Source organism: Stylophora pistillata, chromosome 3, assembly GCF_964205215.1.
Source record: "Stylophora pistillata chromosome 3, jaStyPist1.2, whole genome shotgun sequence".
Classification (NCBI taxonomy): domain Eukaryota; kingdom Metazoa; phylum Cnidaria; class Anthozoa; order Scleractinia; family Pocilloporidae; genus Stylophora; species Stylophora pistillata.
This window is the reverse complement of record NC_142521.1, coordinates 34633395-34650350: the sequence shown is the minus strand read 5'-3', so window position 1 is coordinate 34650350 and position 16956 is coordinate 34633395. Positions and strand designations below refer to the sequence as shown.

Below are 16956 nucleotides of genomic sequence, written 5' to 3'. Positions count from 1 at the left end.
CCATTGTAACTTTTTTTGAGTTCGCTAATGCAACTACACAATGTTTGGGAATACTCTTTAAAGTAATAAATAATTAAAAACTTAAGTCAAACTCGTATTCAACAATAAAACCATCCCTTTATTTGGCTAACAAAGCCGAATCTGTACATCATAATCACACTGTCAAGAGCTCTTAGAATGTCATTATTTTACGCGAAAATTGAATATAACCTCAAGTAGCTTAAGCTCCCAGGATTTGCCTCCGTAACATTTATTATTATTATCATTATGCAAATATATTTATGATGCCCAATGGGAAAATTCAATCTATCAATTAAAATAATTTGTTTTGGAATGAATGGTTATGTCCTTAACTTGAAATCTCAACAGGTTTTGAACTAACCTCACTTTCACTGTTATTCCTTTGTATCGGAGTTGTTTTCTAGGCTGGTTTACTAGATCGTTTAGCTCAGTTTTTGAGGAGTAGGGTTGAGGGAAAAGCAAAAGATCTAAAAATTGGATGGTCAAAGACTGCACGTGGCTACTGGTATAGCGCATTTGTAGCATTGGAAAGACCTAGAGGTTGTATGATGACGCTATAAGGTAGTGTTCCAGAATATTTGTCTCGTTTGCAAAACAGAGCACCGCTGCATCCTACACATTTTACTGCAATTCTATTTTCTAGACATTTGTATTAGGATATTCGAATTCTGTCATTCTGCGTCTTGATATGTATTCTTCTGAACTACTCATTTTTCAGAACTAGATTCCTCATCATGATATTTTTCGCTTTATCATTTCTGTCCAACCAATCATTTTAGTTTTTGTTTTCAGGTTTATTGGTTAGGGTTGAAAGTTTACAAACTCAAATAGTCATGGGATATCACGTTGTTAATGACATTGCTAATTTTTAGTGACTTCTTTTGTCTGACAACTCTTAGGCCGTCCACCATTTACATAGAGAGGCTCTTTGCCTTGTCAGATTAAGCTAATTGAGAACTGGGTTGAGAGCAAAACTGTTTCCAACCTTCTTTCGAAGCAGTAACTTCCGTTTTGTTTTGTTGTTGTAAAGGCCTCCATCGCTTGGTTACTTAAACCGTTGTTGAGTCCCCCTAGCGGCCTGTACTCGAATCTGGCAAAGCTCTATAGCGGATCTAAAAAGGGCCAAAGGCCAAAGGGTAGGTACACTGTAAAGGGGCCTAGCCAAAGGTAGGTACACTGTAAAAGGGCCTAGCCAAAGGTAGGTACACTGTAAAAGGGCGTAGCCAATGGTAGGTACAGGTACACTGTAAGGAATTTTATTATTTGAATAGTTTTCAACGGTCATAGGTCGCTGAGTTTCGTTTAGGCAACCAGAGAACATTCCTAAAATCTTTACGTGTTCACACTTGCGTATTGGCGATAAAATAATACTTACAGGTTGTATAGGAAAATTTTACACATTGATTTATCTATGGATGACTATCGATTAACAGTTACATAGTTTTTATCTTAAAATGACAAGTTAGTGGCAAGTTTGCAAAAGAACATTTGTACTGGACCAGTCTAAAATTCTTAGACTTATTGATGATAACGAACTCGAGAGGTAAAATTTAAGTGTCAAAGTGTTATCTAATTTTTGGGGCGATACAAACCTGCCAGAAGGTTAATCCAAATGGAAAGTCTTTCTTAGTCAGAGCTTGCAGACCATGGAATAAATTATCTTTAGAATTAAGACGTAAAGATTCTCTTCCTGCATTTAAGAAGAGGGGCACAGATATCAAGTAACGACTAAACTGAGATATCAACTTTAATAGTGATAGAACTTAAAGGGAGAGACAAGACAATTACTTTCTGATATTATCTGATACCGTAGCAACTGAGAAAGCATTATCTTTCATACCTTTGATATTATTTTTACTTTATGGTACAAGAGCTTGGCCTTCAGACGGCTTACTCTGGTGACGATGCAGTGTACAAGTATATCCGAAAGATAATGGCCCTACCATTCCTTCCGTCTGGAGAGATCGCACCGATGTTCGTCCGCATCGAGGCCCACGCCCAAACAGAACAGCCGAGGAGTCTCGTTGACTAAGTCAGACGACAGTGGATCGAAAGCTAGGTGTTTACTCCAAGAAACTGGTGCGTCTACAAACAGCCGATCCGGACCAATAAAGATCTTGAAGGTTGGCGTAACGCACTCGCCGAGCGGGGGGACAATGCGGCTTGCCGATATATTTATTAATCGGGTTGCTTGATAGGGAGGCAAACCTTACAGCCGTGACAATCAGTCTTGTATCAGGAAATAAACTTAAAAGAATTCAACGTAGTGTCACTAGGAATATCCAGGCTAAGCTATTTGCAAGCTGGAAAAAGTACGAGAACAACGAAAAGACTGCCGCCCAGCTAATCAAGACTTGTTCTCGGCTTAACGGACCAGCTCGTGCGAACTTAAACTTCTCTGTAAATATGATAATTTGGTTTGAGATAAGTATTTCATAGGTTTTTTGTGCTTGTAAATATTTGATACTTTATATTGTAATAAAATTGCTGTTCTTATTTAGTTGAAGTTCCATTTTATTTATTACTCGATTATAAGGCTGGAAAAGTTGAACATAGAATGTTAATTTAGATCGTAATACATTAATGAATTGGTAAGGTAGTTGCAATAAATGTGAAAACGTGCAAATTTATCTGAAGTCAGTCAAGCGAAACTGGCAGTGACTCAAGGATCAGGATTGCATTCTAAACATCAATAAGCAACTTCTTTTTTTTCGTTAGTCTTGGATATCTGACGTTGGCGAATTGACCAGTAGGACGTTGGCGAATCGACATAGGACGTTGCACTCAGGTGGCACGGAAAGTCGTAAAAATCTTGAACAAAAGCTCATCTTTCAAACCGTCAGTCTAAATCCCACAGGGATCAACGAACGCTTTTCATTCCACTAATTTATTCATGTTTTTCTCGTTGCCATGCTCCCACCAATAACGTAGCTCCATTTTCTGCCTTTAAAAGCACACACAACCCACAATTCCTCAATTCGCTCCGACGAGGGGCTAACGCTCGAAAGCCTTTGTAATCATTACGGTGGCTAACTTACCATTTGAACTTTGTTGATATATCCAAATTATTTCGTTACTCCTACCGACGCAGCCCCAAACAGTTTCTTTCGAAACTATCAGCCCAAATTTAATTTAGACCTACTTTGCAGTTTCCATCTGATATAGATGATGGATCCATGATCTGTCCATCTAAGTAAACCAGTGAAATTGGTGTCACATTCGATGGTGCTCAGAACTTTGGGCATCATATTATTCATATTATTTTTTTCTCAGTTCGTAAGCGGGCGGTATTCTACAAATCGTGCAATCTGATTGGTTCCGAGAGCGGGCAGTATTCTCCCCATCCGACCCGCTCACAGCGGGTTGTATCCGCTTCGCTTGAGTCCCTTTGCAGAACATCTCAAGGTTCGTTGCAATTTTTCACAGATATATCTTATTTTGCCGGGTGGGCAGAATTTTGTAAGCAGATACTTCGGTCACGACCTTTTGGCGACAAATAATAGCAATTCTTTCTTCTCTCACTCTCAAATCACTTTGGTTTTTTCGAAAAAATTGATTTCGAGATAAATTGTGTGGCACTAAATTTGTTTTTAAAAAGATTAAAAGGCGGCCTAGAAACAATTTGTAATTCAATAATCCTTCCCAAAAAGTCACTCAGAAAGTTAAAACGAGAGGTAGTTGCAGTTAACAACTACGTTAATCAATGTGACTCTCAATCGCTAATATCTGAGTTCTTCAACGCAGTCTGTTCGTTGTGAAACGTTAAGCGAAGTTTTGAGTTCTTCTATAAATACACTTTCGCCTATTCTTTGCAAGTCCCTTGAATTTGGACATTACTACCGTAAATTTCACAACAGTAAACGAAGGAATTCGATGAATGTAAGTCGCATTAAATCCCTTTGTGTCTAGCTGGAAAGAGTCTCTCGACTGGGCTAAGACAAAACACTGACCCCGGGTCAACTGACTCCCTACTGAGCCACTATTGACCCCCTTACTGACCCCCTCCTAAATTCACTGCAAATCATGAATTGAAGCTAACGATAACAACCTAACGATACAAAATTACGATATAATAATACACTCACCTCTTAAATTCCAAAATAATAATAATAATAATAATAATAATAATAATGAAGCATTTATATAGCGCTAAGCTCGACTAGTTCTCCGTAGCGCTTTACAAAATTGTAGACTAATTAACATAGCAATGAAATTATTAAAAATCGTAAATTAAAAAGCGTCTTTGAACAAGTATGTTTTAAGGTTCCTCTTGAAAATTGCAACAGATTCAGATGTTTTCAGGGAATATGGTAAATCGTTCCAAAGCTTGGGACCGGCAATGGAGAAGGCACGGTCACCATAGTTCTTCCGAAATGTTCTTGGAACCATCAGGAGCATTTGTGATGAGGAACGCAGTACACGAGAGCCATAATTCCTTGGCGGAAGATGGTCGAAAATGGCGGAAGATGGTCGATCTGTTTAATGCCTATGGTCTGCCATCGTCCAAACTCGTTTTACCACAATTTTTAGTTCTCCTACACTCATAAATGAGTGGCAAATGTGTCGAAACATTGTGTACTGCGTTGTACGAATTGTTTTGCTTCGACCAAAACGTGAGAAAGCGGAGGTTTGAACTGTATTAGTAGTGCCAGGTCACGCTCTAATTCCCAATACCAATTGTCCTTAACCTCGTCCCCAGGGTATTCTCGTTTTCCAATATGCAGATGGCATTTTCCGGTAGAAGTTTCATTTCTTTTTGTTTATTCTTCTTTTTGGTGGAGCGCAGTTCCCATTTGCCACTCGTTTATGAGCATAGGAGAACTAACAATTGTGTTAAAACGAGTTTGGGCGATTGCAGACTCGCGTTATAAAGCAGATCGACCATTTTCCACCATTTTGGAAATTAGAGGTGAGTGTATTATTATATCGTAATTTTATATCGTTAGGTTGTTATCGTTAGCTTCAATTCATGATTTCCAGTGAATTTAAGAGGGGGTCAGTTGGGGGTCAGTAGGGGGTCAGTTGACCTGGGGTCACTGTTTTGTCTTAGCCCCTCTCGACTTCAGCTTTTCGGTTGAAGAAAAACCGATTTACACACATCACTACAGAAAATAAACAAGCAGACTGACAACTCCAAACCAAACATTTGTTTTTGCTTACAATTTACTTTCCGTGACATTTTAAAATGGAACAGAGGTAAGTCTTCGGAGAGTAATCGTCGTTGGAAATAAACAATAGTTTACGTAAGATCTTCCGAGTGTTTCTTTTTTTCTACAAGATCGTCACATTGTCATTTAATTCGTGCGTGTTTGTCATACCAGTGCTGTTATTTATTTAAACGCGTAAGCTTTTTTCCTCATCAACTGGCAGGTGTCACATCATGACAGTTACTTATCAAAAAATGTTTCAAATTTTGCTCGGAAGCCTTTTAAGTTAGCTTTACAAATAAAAATGTTTCGGTGAAAGCTTTCTCTTTAATTTGGATAATATCTGTTTTCTATATCATCCGCTCGCTAACAAATTGTTACGTTTATGGAGGATTTTCTCGTAATTAGACTCGTAATTGTATCCGTAAATCATTCGGGTTCTTATGGCAATCATTTTGTCATGTGTTAGAAAAAGATAAAAATGTTATTGACCAGCATAGGTCGTTCCGTATTGGAAAAAACTGTGCCCTCTGTCTTGAGTACCGCCCTCGGCCTATGCCCTCGGGCAGTATCCAAGACCTCGGGCATAGTTTTTCCCAATGCGGACCTCCCGCTGGTCAATAACATATATATATTATTGATCTTTTCACGTCTTGTTATTCTAATGTATGTAATGTTCATCGCATTAAAAAATTCCTATCTACCGACTCTACGAAAATTTTAGTTAATGACTTTTTTTGCCTCAAGACTTGACAAATGTACTTATTTATTATCCAACTACACTTCGTAGAATACAAATAACACCCAAGACGAGTGCTAATCTCACGCGGTGCTTGTACTTCAGAGAACCAGTTAGACAGGTTTTCTCGCATCGTGCAGGCGACGAACTGGATTAAAGTTCCAAAAATTTGACAATTTGAGTTATTTTTTGACCACGAAGATTCGGAATGGCTGGCGAATATTAATCCAAGCCTAGATAACTCGAGCGAAGAAAGGCAATTAGACGACAATTGAGATAATGCACCTAAATAACAATGTGGATAATAAGTAAATTAATAGAAGTTTGGGTGTGTCGTATTGCTGAGTATTTTTACTCGTTATTTGTATTTTGACTCGCCTTATAGGCTCGTCAAAGTATGACACAACTCGTAAAAATACACAGCGATACTACACAACAAAACGTCTAATACGACATATTTATTATATAGTCTACCTTGTTTCCTTTTAAATAAATTACAGCTCGTGCAGAATTGTGCAGCTCGCTTAATTTTAGTTGGCTGTAAGTGTGATCATATCAAGCTATATCACGCCATTACTTAGTGAGCTTCATTGGCTGTCCATGGAACATTGTATTACTTTTAAATTACTTTTAACAACCTTTGCGTCTCTGAGTAACTTGGCTCCTTGTTAAATTAGTGACCTTCTGCATATATACACTCCAAAATGCGATGAAGGTCTCCACGTAGTTTTTAACTTCAAGTTCCTCCATCTCATCTCCACTTGAAAAACCCCTCTAAAGGATAATTCCTAATATAGAAAACCTTTGCATGCATTATTGTTAATCTGTTAACTGTTTTGCGAAATAAGATCTCAAAAGAAGGTGTTCTGTTTACATTTTTCTCACAAAACCTCCAAATACCAAGACGTTTTGTTATTTAGAGCAAGCTTTCATATATCAGATCGCTGACAATACCAATCATTTCTGCCTGTTTTATTAATCACTTTGTTCACTGAGTACGGTCTAGCTTAGATGCGTTTCCTAAAGCGCCAGCCCGGGTTACGAATCGCACAAGACTGATTTTTTACAACCTACAATCGGTGATTGGTGATTACTGTTATCATGCAGTGACAAAAATGCAACATTAAATGGGGTAGGGCCTTGACAATCTACAAATAATAATGATGTACTTCACATTTAATAGAAGTACTAAACACAAAATGTCAATCAGAATGTAGACTGATCAAAGGCACACTCTACGAAATACTTTCATTACCATTTTTATTTTTATTATCATTATTGTAATATATTTTTTTGATATTTACCCTCTGTCCTTGCTAGCTCATGTATGCGGCCGCCACTTCTACCCTGGTCCTCGTCAGTAAAGGGAACACACAGCGAGGAGTTGAGGCAGTTATTGGGTGCGCTTTGAAGGTGATCGTTATTCTTTGAGCTGATACTCACAACTAAGGTCCATCCACCACCTGAAGAATGATAAGATGAAGTGAAATTATGATATAGCTTGCGCGCTAGTCTTATCTAATTCATATTGCGTCAACATGAACAAAATCTTTATGTACGCAGGGCCGTGCTCAATAAAATGACGTGTGCAGTTTAAAAATAGCTGCAAAATTTCCTTTGTGTGAGTTCCTTAAGTTAAAGTTTCGGAAAACGATATAAGTAAACAGAAGACCAACCAAACTTTTCTTTGGCTTTCGATCTTCCCGCAAGTGGTCAAGCTAACAAGCACAACGAAAACAAAACATAACAGGCCCGTTTCTCGAATTTATCGGAACAGGAGCCGGAGAAAATATTAGCTGAAAGACATTCAGCAAGAACTAACAAGACTACAAATTGGTCTGCGGCGACTTTGAAAGGTAAAAGTCTCTGTTGATTACGTTTTTTTGGTTACATTTGTTAACTCTACCGAAAACCATTCAATGACAAAATCAACAAAGCAATCGGAGACGCCAACATTTTCGGAAAACTTTCATTTCAAAAAACATTACAAAAACGTCATTCGGCGCCCAAATTGTTTTCGTATCTTATAAAAGAATTGTTTCATGCTTTTAGCTGTGCGTATATCGAGTTATGGATGCACTCGGGAAGTTTAGAGAGCACTCAAGAAGCTAGAGTTGCTCTAGGCTGCGCCTCGAGGAACTCTTATGCTTCTCTCGTGCGTGCATCCATAACTCGATATACGCACGCTAAGCACGAAAAAATTCTTAATTAATGCTCACATAGCCCCATGTCATTGATGATGTAATTGATGTCTTCAAATTATCAGTTCCCCGCACGGATTGCTATTGACCTCGCCATAATGTATCAGAGCAATTTATCCCATGTAACACCTATACATTTCTGGCATAGACTATCAGATAGATAGATGGATGGATAGATGAATAGGTAGTTTGTTAAAAAATGCATCGTAGCCAAAGGCTGAATTACGCAATTATTTACAAAAACTTTAGAATACTTGAAAAATTACAAATGAATCCTGGATAATAAGTCGAAAACTGATTTTTAAGATATTATTAAAAACATTCTATGTAGCATATTCATATAAATATGTTAAAATATAAAGCATGAATATAAGTGGGATAAAACTACAGCCCGGACAGTCTCGGCATCGCAATTTAGACGTATTACTTGTTCTGTTCGCACAAAGCTTTGGAATATCAAACGGCGCTGTCTTCTTAGGTTATAGCGTGAGTTGACATGGTATGGTGGAAGGAGCGTCTCCAATTTATTGTTTGGATCACTGACAATGTTATCAAAAAGCCTGCTACTGAGTACGTTATAATGCTCCAAAATGGGTGTTGACCCCACCTTGCACTTTCCTGAGGTTATAAGTGATATTGCTCTTTTCTCTCGCCGTACCAGCTCTTTCTTTCTGTACTGGGGGAGACCGTTATAAAAGACAGGTGCTGCATAATCAATAACATATCTCACGCATGATACGTAGAACAATGATAGATTTTGTTTCGGAGCTCCCGCTCTCTTTAACTGAGTTAGGAAGTAGAGTCTCTTGCTAGCCTTTTTGGTTATTTCAGTTACATGGTCGGTCCATGTTAGATCGTTCGCTATTATAGGGCCTAGTAGCTTTGCACTAGTGACTGACTGTACCTCCTTTCCTTCTATGAGCTGCGTTATTGGTGGGAACATGGCAAAGAGAAAAACACGAATAAATTAGTGGAATGAAAAGCGTTCGTTGATCCCTGTGAGATTTAGACTGCCGGTTTGAAAGATGAGCTTTTGTTCAAGAGTTTTACGGCTTTCCGTGCTACCTAAGTGTAAGGAAAGACCGCAGATTGCCATATGTTGCTTAGAATGATTAGGTAAATTAAAATGTCTAGCGACTGCTTTAGAATGATTAGGTAAAATTAAAATGTCTAGCGACTGGTTTCGATGTGTCCTTGTCATTCTTTTCCACTTCTCGAAGGTGTTCTCGGAATCGGTCACCTAGTCTTCTGCCTGTTTCGCCGATGTATATCCTTTCACAATAAGTGCAAGTTATGCAATAGATTATATTGGCGGAGGTGCACGTGAAGTGATCGGTGATCTTAATGGATCGTTTAGGTCTCGATACTTTATCAGTGTTGTGAATGAAAGGACACGTTTTGCATCGTGCACGAGCGCATTTAAAAGTGCCTGGTTGGTCATTAGTCTGAAAAGAACTTCTGACCAAAAAATTGCCTATGTTTTTGTCGCGTTTGAATGAAACGAGCGGAGGCTGCGAAAAGATAGTGCTTGTCTCTGGATCGTTTTGAAGTAATTTAACGTTTTTAAGAATGATGGATTTAACTGAGTGGTTGTGAGGGTGAAACGTGAGAGTGAATGGAATAAGGTCGGAAACTTCCTTATGCGACGTTTGTAGTGCTGAATGTCGATCAATAAGTTGGGCGCGGTGGTAACCAGCTTCGAGACGTGGAAAAGAATGGCAAGGACACATCGAAACCAGTCGCTAGACATGTTAATTTACCTAATCATTCTAAGCAACATATGGCAATCTGCGGTCTTTCCTTACACTTGGGTAGCACGGAAAGCCGAACAACTCTTGAACAAAAGCTCATCTTTCAAACCGGCAGTCTAAATCCCACAGGGATCAACGAACGCTTTTCATTCCACTAATTTATTCGTGTTTTTCTCGTTGCTAGGTTCCCACCAATAACGTAGCTCCATTTTCTGCCCTTAAAAGCACACACAACCTACAATTCCTCTATTCGCTCCGACGAAGGGCTAACGCTCGAAACGTCAGCTTTTGTAATGGTTACGGTGGCCAATTTACCATTTCAACTTTGTTGATATATCCAAATTATTTCGTTACTCCCACCGACGCAACCCCAAACAGTTTCTTTCGAAACTATCAGCCTTTATCTTTGCTCTTTAGCAAAGGAGATCCTGAGTTCTTTGCAGTTATCGGCGTTTAGTTGGACCCTGTTCTCGCGAGACCACTCACTTACTCTGTTAGCTATTTCTTGAGCGTGACTTTCTCCGCCCTTTACTACTACCTCAGACAACGTGGTGTCGTCCACATATTTCCATTGCTGTGCATTCGTATCAAGGTCGTTAATCATTAGGACCGACATCCACGGGCCAAGCTTAGTACCTTGTGGTATGCCTCGACATCGCAATATAAACGTAATAATTGTTCTGTTCGTACAAAGCTTTGGCATATTAAACGGCGCTGTCTTCTTGGGTTATAGCGTGAGTTGACATGGTCTGGTGGAAGGAGCGCCTTCAATTTATGGTTTGGATCACTGAAAATATTATCAAAAAGCCTGCTACTGAGTACGTAATAATGCTCCAAAATGGGTGTTAACCCCACCTTGCACTTTCCTGAGGTTATAATTGATATTGCTCTTTTCTCGAGCCATACCAGCTCTTTGTGTATGTACTGGAGGAGACCGTTAAAAAAGACAGGTGCTACATAATCAATAACAGATCTCACGCACGATACGTAGAACAATGATAGATCTTGTTTCGAAACTCTCACTCTGTTTAACTGAGTTAGGAAGTAGATTCTCTTGCTAGCCTGTTTGGTTATCTCAGTTACATGGTCGTTCCATGTTAGATCGTTCGCTATTGTAAGGTCTAGTAGCTTTGTACCTAGTGACTAACTCTACCTACTTTCCTTCTATGATGACAGGATCAAAGACTGTTTGTTCTTTAGCAAAGGATATCCTGAGTTCTTTGCAGTTATCGGTGTTTAGTTGGACCCTGTTCTCGCGAGATCACTCACTTACTCTGTTAGCTATTGCTTGCGCATGACTTTCTCCGCCCTTTACCACTACCTCAGATAACGTGGTGTCGTCCACATATTTCCATTGCTGTGCATTCGTATCAAGGCCGTTAGTCATTAGGACCGATAACCACGGGCCTAGCTTGGTACCTTGTGGTATGCCGGCGGGGACTGGGCCCCATTCAGAAAAGCACTCTGATGCAAGTTTAATCCACTGGGATCTGTCTGATAAAGATCTATAATCCAGTTGATAATGCTAGCTGGTAATTTGCACTGGTTACGCAACTCTCTAACGAGTATACTATGATCTATCAAATCAAACGCTTTACGGTACTCCACTAATAGTAGTATTAACTTCAACGATCTTATCAATCAATTACTTAATGCAATGTTACGTCATGTCGCATGATAATATTACGCATTAATTTCGTGTTAGAACGAAACACTCCCTCGGGCACGAAAAAATAACAACTTAAGATAAAAGTGAAAATACACTAAGTTCATCTGAAGGATTTTGTCACGATTATTAAAGAAAACAATCAGTTTTTTGTTTCAGCTTCCTCTTTCGGTACAAGAACAATCAACTTATTCACAGCTCCTTCGACGGTAACAAAGCCTCTTCCGTGATATTCGCTGACGGCTTCCCCTGATTTGGGATTTTTATACTGTACTTGCACTCTTCCTACTCTTCCATTTTCCCCAGGAAATGTCTGGACGACGACACCCAAGTTTCCATTGTCTTCTGATTTGGTTAGCATCTTGAATGAGCACTATGTCACCTTCACTAAGATTGCGTTGAGTGGTGTGCCATTGTGGCTGAATTAGTAAACTAGGAAAGTAGTCCCTTGCCATTTCTTCTAGAAATAACTCACAACATTCTGGAGAAATTCAAACCATTGACGATGATTGGAGGGCTCTCTATAGGGTCTGCTTGGCATTCGTAATGTTGCTCTGCCTAGTAGCAAGTCATTGGGGCACAGATAAGTTCCATCATCTGGTGACGTTGGGTGTCTCCCGGTCGGTCTTCATTAACAAGGTTTGCTATCTCGAAGCAAACGATTTGGAGTTGGGAGAATGTCATAACATGATGACTTATGGCGGCTGTTATCACTCGCTTCACCGATTTCACTAACGCTTCTTACACTCCGTTTTGCCACGGTGCATCAGCTGGAGCAAAATCCCACCTGAATTCTTCCATGACGCCAAAGTATTTTAGCTCCTCTTGATTCCAACCTTTGACCACATTTTTTAGTTCTTCATTTGCGGCAACTAATTGAGGTCCGTTGTAAGAATACAGTTTCGAAGGATACCCTCGAATATTCTATTTTATTTAGAGATTTACCATTAGGTAGGTGTAAAAAAGATAGGACTCTAAGGCCCCTACTAGGTTTTTACACCCTAGAAACCCAACCCCACCCCATACTAGGAAAGGATATCCACCACACAGTAATCTCTTGCTTGGGAAACTAACGTCTCCTACCCCTAACCCTGCAGGAGACGGGACCTACGGTTTATTAGTCCTTATCCGAAAAGACTAGAGTATCTATCCATTTCTTGATATCGTAGAAGGGTAGCACTTTCTCCTCGGTTATTTCAAGACCCTTAGTGTTGGTCCGGCCGGGGCTTGAACCCTCGACCTCCCGCCCAACACTACGGCGCTCTACCAACTGAGCTAACCAGGAGGCGATGCAAATAGATGCAAATCTTGTCAGGACCATGAGGAATTTCTCAGTGCTATAATCTGTGGCTAGGTCTACGTGCACTACGCGGGTGCCTAAACAATTAAATATCACTCCATACGTTTTTCCAGTCGTTCATTTCTTCACCTCACCTCGAATTTTGAAAGGTCCAAATAGATCAATAGCAGTACAAGTCCAGGCGGGAGAAGTCTTTAGTCTGTCCACTGGTAATTTTCCCATAACTTGTTCACTCAGTTTTTTGTCTAGTTCCTTGTATATCACGCAATTGTATCTGATAGACTTGACCATTTTTAGTAACTTGACAATCCAGAACCTCGTGGGTGTATTACTGGCTGTGTAGAGAACGCTATGGTGTCCTCTTCTATGGATATGTTTACTACGACGTGAAAATCGATGATCATACGGAAGAAGGAAAACTTTGTTTTTGTTGTGACTCATCTCCATCCACCTTTCTCCCCGTCCTTCAACCACGTATATTCCATCTGTATTCTTTCGGGGGCACAGGCGTTTGTATCGTCCTTTTTCAATGTCTTTATACATACCATTTTGCGCTTCCATAATCCAGAAGTTCTCCGCCTGTGCTATATCAGTTGGAATTAGTGACTTCCCTGCGTGTTTGAAGGACGATTTCGGTGTTTTTTAGTACATTGCCAAAATCCTGGCCTTCACTCTGATCAATTTTCCAAAATCTGAATATCTGTCGATGTTGATTGTTGCCGCCAGTGTGTTTTTGTCGTCTTGTTTGAAATGTTTGGTTACAGTGGATGCTACTTTGATTAACTCAGGAAGTTGCTCTTTGGTCAGTGTCTTGTATATTGGCCAGTCGGTTTCGAGAAACTCAAGGAAACTGGGTCCATTTTGTCAGATGCTGTCCAAATTTATTTCCTTAGCTTTCTTACCACGAGTTAACCAATCTGCGATGTTATATTTACTTTCCATCCCAAAACAATTCTTTAGGATTTGTATTCTGTTGTATTTCTCCCACGCGGGTTGCGGCAAAAGTATTAAATCCGTATGAGTAGAAGTAGAGTAGAGTAGACATCTATATTAATACTGGATAGTCCCTTCAGTGTAGTAAACACTGGTATCAACGGGGGTCCTGTTACCCACTCATTCTTTCAGTATCATGCTATGTACCATTTGGGAGTCCACGATGTGATAGCACTTTATAAACTTGTATCTACAATGAGTATGAATGTCTTTCATTTTGAGTTTAACAAAGCACTACACAGTTCAATTCTATCAATGGAAATCTTTTTTATCAGTGCAAGGCGATTTTTTGATAGCAGAAGTCTGCAGCAATATCGTCCGTTGTTGAGTGCCCATCTTGCATATGTACAGGCACCAAAAGCGTTACTGGATCCATCACTGAAGATGATTAACATCGGTTGTTCATCAGTTGTATCTGTTGGTTTCAGACATCTCTTAAATTTAATGTTACTCATCCCCAGCATGTCTAGGCAAGATTGTTTCCAATATCGTTTGTACCTTTCGGGAATTGCGTCATCCCGTCCTAGTTTATTTTCGATCCCCCATAGTTCCCTCATTAAAATCTTTGCTCTGACTGTAAATGGTCCTGCTAAACCAAGTGGATCATAAATGCTATTCATTTGTGATAGAATTATTCTTTTCGTTGGGGCGTTGGCGTCATTATGGGTTTTCCCGTTTCGCTTATTCTTGGGTGTGGTTCGAAGGTTCATTTTATATACAAATTTGTCTTGGACTGGGTTCAATACAACTCCTAACACCTTTTCCGTTGTAGAGTATTTGTCGTTGGGTAAAGTCTTGAGTAGATCAGTTCTATCATGCGTGAAATCCACTCTTTCATTTTGAAGTTCCCTCCATCAAGGAAAGCTTCTATATCCTTAGCAAGTTTTTTCGCCTTTTCTTTGTTGGGAACACTCTCTATGATGTCATCCATGTACGTGTTTTCTTTAATAACCTGTGCCGCTTTGGGATATTCGTGTGCTCCCATCTCTGCTGTTTTTCTCAATGCAACAGCAGCGATCGTTTCTGAGGGCTTGTTCCCAAATGAGACTCTTTGTATTACATACGGGTCTAGCGGTCTTCCAGTATCCATGTCTCTCCAGAGAAATCTATGTCTATGTTGCTCTATAGTTTTGATCTTGACTGTATGATACATTTTCTTAATATCAGATATTATTGCAATGTTGTTTTCTCTGAATGTTATGAGTACACCCAGGAGGTCATTAAGTAGGTGTGGTCCTTTAGCCTAGTGCTAAACACGATCCTTTCTGGAGTTGATGAGGTATCTGGCTTCAAAACCTCATGATGAGAAATGTAGTGAACGAGTCTTTTGTAGTTTTCCAGTTCTGTTTGAGAGAGCATTCGTGCGACTTCTCGTTCGATCATATCTTCGATTTGTTTCTGATAAACTTTGGCCTGTTTTTCTAATCTTTTTGCAGTTGATATGAGCATTCCCATAGCAGCCCTTTTATTACCAGGCAATGCGGAGGGATCTCGAATCCATGGGTATTCAGCAATCCATCTCCTTTCGTCCTTATTGTACTCCAGTTTCCTTTGGATTAGATGTAATTTTTTTTCTTCCTTCATTGTGAAGTTTTGGGTTCCTAATGAACATTTTTTCAAACTTAACACTTAACACTTTGAAAAGTTCACATTTAAATGTTGGGGACACAAAATTTGCAATTGCTAACTTTGAAAGTCTTCTGTGCATTTTTGGCCAGGGCTAGGGGCGGGGGGGGATGGGGCACTTGACCCATGTTTAGGTATAAGGTGCCATTGGGTTGTTGAAACCCTGAAACACTCATTGTTTCTTCCTGTCATCAGGATGTACTGAATTTCTGTCAACATGCAGTTGTGTTATAATGCTGATAGGACAACTTAAAGGTACTGAGAACAATATTGTTCTGAAAAATAATTTAATGCCTTCTAAATAAATACAGATAAACATCATACTCAGTGAGTCTTGCAGCGGTACCCTGTCAGACCCTAATTAGGACAGCCGCGCTTGAAATTATATACCCGTTATTTTACTTCGTTATTTTAATTATCAATTAAAATAACGAAGCAGTTCATTGTTTATTCCTAACAACCTCAAGAGTAGCCATTATAACTTTCCTTGAATTCGCTAATGTAACAACATAATGCTTGGAAATACTCTTTCAAGTAATATTGAAAAGTCAAAACGTAAGACGACGTTGTATTCAACAATAAAATCATTTCTTTATTTGGCGAACAAAGCCGAATTTGTCAATTATGATCACACAATTAAGAGCTCTTAAAATTTCGTTATTCTAAGAGGAAATTAGTAGCTTCCTTTTGAAACCAAAACGGATAGTGTGGACAGAGTTTTTGTTGTTTAAATAATATCATTGAATTAGGAAATAATTATTAAGATGCTTCGAGATATATTGAGAGATAATCGTAATTTTTTTCCTTTTATATGATTCTTCAATGCCATACCTTACGCATATCAACCGAACCTTTCCTCTGACCAAAATCCTTTGGGTGTGAATCAGTAATCAGTCATAATACATGCGGCCTGCTGTTTTCGGCATGGTGCGCTCTTCTGCGTTTTAGCGAAGCATGCGCAGCCTAACCCCATACTTACAAATTTTTAAAATAGTTACTCATCAAGCTGAAAAAAATTTGTGTTAAGACCGTGCGACCAAGTGCATAAAGTGATACTCTTAGCATATGCGGCCAACTGCATTGCTAGAAAAAAATATGGCCGATACGTAAGTAGAAGGGAAGGGTGAGGGTAATGTGCAAACGTGTACTTTGAAAATTCCATTTGTTTGCGATAGGAATCTTAGGTGCAAACTCATGGAGTACACATACTCGGATGCGAGCTTCAGTGCACCTTACCATGGGCAGGTGGTAGCCGTGCAAGAAAAGAACTTGTAGACTCTCGTTTTGAGCGGGGAAATCATACTGATTCGGTTGTAATTTGAAACGTATCGATTCTAAGTACTTTGCATCTTCTAATTAACTTGCACAGTAATAGTCAGAGCGAGAGCTACGTCAAACAGATGAAATATTTTCTAATAATTCAAAATCTCGGTGAAAGGGTTGAATTTGTGTGAAATAGAGAATAATTTTGATAAAAGTAATATGAAAAGGCTACTATAAAAATGGGAATAG

General features: G+C 39.3%; 3 pseudogenes; 1 reads left to right on the top strand and 2 right to left on the bottom strand.

Moving 5' to 3' along the window:
* The first annotated feature begins 1267 nt into the window (after positions 1–1267).
* Positions 1268–2521, top strand: LOC148735789 (uncharacterized; annotated as a pseudogene).
* A 4016-nt stretch (positions 2522–6537) lies between these two features.
* LOC148735788 (uncharacterized) lies at positions 6538–10463 on the bottom strand (annotated as a pseudogene).
* Positions 10464–10526: 63 nt separating this feature from the next.
* On the bottom strand, positions 10527–11246 carry LOC148735787 (uncharacterized; annotated as a pseudogene).
* Positions 11247–16956: the final 5710 nt, after the last annotated feature.